This window comes from Rhagoletis pomonella, unplaced genomic scaffold (genome assembly GCF_013731165.1).
Source record: "Rhagoletis pomonella isolate Grant_MI unplaced genomic scaffold, Rhpom_1.0 Rhpom_scaffold_00370, whole genome shotgun sequence".
In the NCBI taxonomy this organism is placed as follows: domain Eukaryota; kingdom Metazoa; phylum Arthropoda; class Insecta; order Diptera; family Tephritidae; genus Rhagoletis; species Rhagoletis pomonella.
Genome location: NW_023458924.1, coordinates 53,402 through 58,847, shown reverse-complemented (window position 1 = coordinate 58,847; position 5,446 = coordinate 53,402).

Below are 5,446 nucleotides of genomic sequence, written 5' to 3'. Positions count from 1 at the left end.
TTTTTTGCGATTTTGGTTGACTATTTCTGGGATTCGCCCATATGTTAACTATAGAGTTGTTTTCAGTCATTGAGTAGGCTAGCTCAGCGGCTTTTCCCACTACGAAAACCTCTGCCTGGAATATACTGCTGTGATCCGGCAGCTTGATGGGCCGACGAACACTAAGTTCTGAGCAGTACACTCCCGCTCCTACTCCATCATTCATTTTTGAGCCGTCGGTGAAGAAGTTAAATGTCTTCCGGCTAGGCTTCATGCCCCTACGCCAGCCGTTTTCTTCGATAGTAACCCGAAACTCCTTATCCCAGTTATAGCAATGTACCGTGTAGTCCGTGATGGCTACATGCCCTTTGGCTATTGAGCTGTGGCCAGTGTTTCTTTGCTTTAACTCCCCTGTTTCAATCAGTCTCCCAGCGGACTTAGCAGCAAGGCTCTTTGCCGCAAGGTCAATAGGTGTTATATTGAGATTTTTTTTTCAGTGCAGCCGTTAGAGTGGAAATCAATGCTCCTTTTGTACACAAGAGAGAGAGACGCTGAATACTCTCCATTGTCTTAAAATAAGTGCTCCTTTCTGTCGCGGTCCACCACACCAGAGCGCTATAGAGTAGTATTGGCTTCACTGCTTCTGTGTATCACCAATTCGTTAGGGCAGGGGATAGGCCACAAGTAACACCTAGCATCTTTTTGCATGCAAAGAGGGCATTACTCGCTTTCTTCACTCTGTCCTCCACATTGCACCTCCACAGCAGTTTGCAGTCCAGGATTACTCCAAGGTACATGGTGTGGTCCTTTGGTTTGAGTTGAGTGTCGTTCAGTTTAGGGAACTTCCACGCAGGAATCTTGTACTTTCTTGTAAAAAGTAGCATGTCCGTTTTATCTGCATTATTCCCTTAACCTGCGCGAGTAGTCCATTGGCGTATAGTATTGAGACTTCCATTCATTATATCACTTGTGGTATCAAGGTATTTTCCGGTCACCATTAATGCAATGTCATCAGCATATGCAACTAGCTTGAGTGCCCTCCGTTCAAATTTATTTAGTAGGTCGTTTACCACAAGTAGCCATAGGAGCGGTGAGAGCACCCCTCTCTGTGGTGTGCCCTTCACCGCCTTCTTAGTTAGCCTGGCTTCACCCCATTCTGCTCTAATTAGTCTACAGCCTAAATGGGTTTTTATCCATAGAAGAATAGCAGGTTCCAACGTTGTTTGCTTGCAGGCTACCTAGAATAGCTTCTCTTGATACGTTGTTAAAAGCTCCGCCGACATCTAAGAACACATCAAAAGCGTAATCCTTGTGTTCCAGCGTTTTTTCTACATTAGTTACTAGAGCATGCAATGCAGTCTCTGTCGATCTTCCTTTTGTATATGCGTGTTGCGCTTTTGATAGGCTGCCTTGCATTATGCTGCCCCTTATGTGTGTGTCTAGGATTTTCTCGAGTGTTTTTAGGAGGAATGAAGTTAAGCTGATGGGTCTGTATTCTTACTAGTATATAGGGTTGGCCTTACCTGCCTTGGGTATGAACACACGTGAGTGCCCTTCTGAATCATGACCGGAAAAATTCCATCCGTTCTAGGCGACTTAAATGGATCAAAACTGTTTATTTCCCATCTTGCTTGTTGTAATAATGTTGGGTGGGTTGTCATTCACGTTTTTTATTCCAGATTCCATGTCTGTCACGTCTATGAATCCTGGAAAGTGCATATCGATTAGGACCTGCAGCGATTCTTCGCAGCTTTCAGTCCATTTATCATCGTTTCTTGGTATTAACATAAGCGTGGACGGTTGCTTGGACAGTAGCTTTCTTAACCTTGCCACCTGGTTTATATTAGGGTAAGTGTAGAGCCAGTGCAGGTTAACTTAATACTTTCGGTGATCATTGATAATAGTTGCGCAATTTTTAAGGAAAGTATTGCTAATGTGTAGGTATGTTGAATGCATCTATCGGAGCAGTTTCCTTATAGATGTTAAAAATAATGCTGCTGATGCTGATTTTGGGGTAGGTATTTTAAACGTGCACTTAAGCTAACGGCAGCAAAGCAAAATATACTGAATTTAGATCGATGAGTCCGGATATGCCCCCTGTTTTTCAGATTGGCTCTTGTTTGCGAATAATTGCGAATTGAGCAAAAGTTTCCGCTGCTAAAATTTTGATGCTTTTTCAATTCCAATTAAATAAATAACTTAAAAATATAAGAAAACTAATGCGGAAAAGTATCCTAAACATATATACTTACATTTTCGTCGAAGCTGAGTACTGAGTATTATTGTCCAGTTTCATAATCCTTCAAAATATTTTCCGAGTGCTCTGAAATTTTACGATACATAATTCAGTAAATCTCCACACGTAGCTCCGGCGAAGGAATTTGACTATGGAGATCGAGTACACTTGTATGCATTCGTTTTCTTGTATTTTTAAGTTAGGTTTACAGATGAAGAAAAAATTAGAAGGAAAAGGTGCAGAATACTGACCGTTAAGCTAGGACAAAAAACGAATGGTATAAAATTTTTTTGCACAAACTTATATTTTCGGAGCGAAGGCGGAATTTTCGAAAATTTAATAAGCCTATCTCGAAAAATTTAAAACGGAAAAATTGGTATAATTAAACAGTATATGAATCAAGCTTTCATTTGATATACAACATCATGTTTTCAGTACATACTATGCAGATTATTTAAAAAAAAACAAACCCTTGTCGGCCCCTCCCTAACACCTGCAAAATGTATAAGTTTGCATCGAGAAATCTTTATACCATTAAAATAAGAAAACAGGGCGGACCGCGCCCAGCTTTTCGTTTTCTGATAGCTAAATGGTCCGTATTCTGCACTTATGCGAAATATCCGAAGATCGAAACCACAAAAAAAAAGCATATTGCCCGGCAATTAGGTAAGCAAAATTACTGTTATTTGAAATTTTTTCTAAAAATAAATATCTCAAAGGGGCCTCGGCAACAACGGAACAACTCAAAATTTCATGGTTTTTAGTTATATAGCGGATTAGGGTTATAAAAACCCATATTTTTTTGTGGCAAATCGATATATGCTTGGTTGTTCCCAATCTGACAGGGGCGCCGTTTTGGTATTTGTCACAAATCGAAGTAGGCAACCCTTACTACTGAAGAGTGGGCACATACCTCACCATTATCGTGAATATTGGCATAAGTTAAAAACTCTCGATAGGTTAGTGATGCTTTATGTGAAATAACAACATTTTTCGTTTTAGTCCATTGTTCAGTAATACCGGTGGCGTTATTTTCATTTAACTACTTAGAAGCTGTTAATTATTTCGTATTTTTTCAGTCTAACCCTTACCAAATCTTTAGGAAAGTCACAATTTGAATGCTTACAAACTACTCATTTGCCATACAAATAATTTTCGTTTAACTCGCCTCAAACACCACTTTTATTTGGAGTTAACGCGAATGCAACCCTTTTTTACCGAATTTGATTTGTGTCTTTGATAATTCAAACCTGCTACCAACTTGCCGACAGTTAGCCTGTTCCCGTACTGCAGGATTTTATCAGAAATAGTGCGAGGTCGTTCCGTGTACACAAGTGTTAATTTTTTTGATTTTTTTAAACATTAATAATTATAAATTTTTTTAGGTGACGTTTATTTAAAATTTGTTTTAAAAAGGGTTATACCACATATATACGTCGTTTAAAAGATATTTAAATTAGCATCAATACTTTTGTGATCGGTCAAATAGTTTCCGAGATATTATAAATATAAAAAATATAAAAGTTTAACTTTAACCCCTCCTATCGGCTTTGATTTTTATTTGTGCCGAATAATCTTGGTATGGTTGAAACCTGCATGAAAAGTTCTATAGAGTCAGATTTTCTCCTTTTTTTTCTAAACGGTTGGTATTCTACACCACGGCTACTTTGTACTATTGGACACAAATAGTGAATAAGAACAAGTAAACAAACAAATGTCAAATTAAACTGAGTTTTTTTAACACCCCAATGAGAACACTTGACAGTTGTTTATAAACTCAAAACGTTAAACTCGAGTTAATTTTTCAACGTGAACATAGTCAAAAATTTCTAATGCACATTCAACTTGTATGGTACTAACCGAAATCAAACGGCGTGCGTAAAAAGCTAACTCAAATTCCAAGATTTGTCTTGCGTGACATTTCGATTTGACGTTTGTGCTCAATTGACATTTTGCCACGACTATGGATTCAAATTTTGCTCAACAAACTTCTGAAAATTTGAAAGAAATACAACTCTGAGAAATCACGCACGCAAATTGATTTCGGTTAATTAAATGTGAAAAACTTGCGTGCGTGCGTAGAAAAACTCACGCCGGCAATATTAGGTTGAGCTGTAACAGGAGAAAGAGACATCCACAGTTCTGTTCGAATATACTGATGCATGACAAAATAAATTAGAGATATAGCGAATTTAAGTGAATATTTTTTTAAATTTGCCGTGACAGTATGATATTTTAATTCGTTCAAGCAAAAGGAGCCGAAGTGACGCGTCGAAGCGCCGCGACTGGAGCGTGCGCTCTAAAAAGCTTTATAACTCGGAAAAATAAAAATCGCTTTTTCATTAATGATTTCTATGGAAAAATTAATTGAGATGGCGTAAAACCATATTAAAAATGACCGTCATTGAGAAACAAAATTTTGACACACATTTATTTAGCATCTGCAGAAAAATACATACATATATGTATAAAATAAAATAAGTCAACTCTTTTGTTAAGGTTATTAAGAGTTAAATGGTAAATGGAATTACTGAAATGAACTTTTTTTAAGCACTCACATGCAATGGAAATTAATACACTTGCCATTTAGCTTTTATTAACCCTAACAGCGAATAAATATCCCAAACAATATGAAAGCTGAGGTACGCTTTTGTGTATTTTAGAGCTCTTTGAAACGAGGAGGTGAGAAATGCAAATGTGTTCAAAAAGATCTTGCTTTGTCAATACTAGTATAGAGAGCTTTTACTTTGTGTGCGTCTACATATAATTTATAGAAAGCTATGAAAGCTGAGGAAAAGCTTTCCAGGAGTCTACTCGTAAACTGAAACATCATGTAAAAAAAAATTGTCGAAAATGATTTAGTTTTTTTAAGTGCAACGTATTTGCAAATTAATTTTTATTACATCCAATTGACTTTTATGCATGACATCAAATAATATATGTATATATGTACATACAGTATTGGCCATATCAATAGCACCCCCATTTCAAAGTGATATTGCTTGCCACTTATGTTTAATTATTAATTTTTAAGAATTGTCAATTAAAATACATATCATTCTCTAACAAAACTCATATAAACCCAAGTTTTCAACTTTGTAAAAGACTACACAAAATTCAACAAATTTTCACCTAATTTTCAAACTTTTTTCTCAGAAGTGTTAGAATTTTTTTGGGTACGAAGTTTTGTAGCCCATTCAATTTTAGTCTAACAATGTGCAAGTTTCAAGT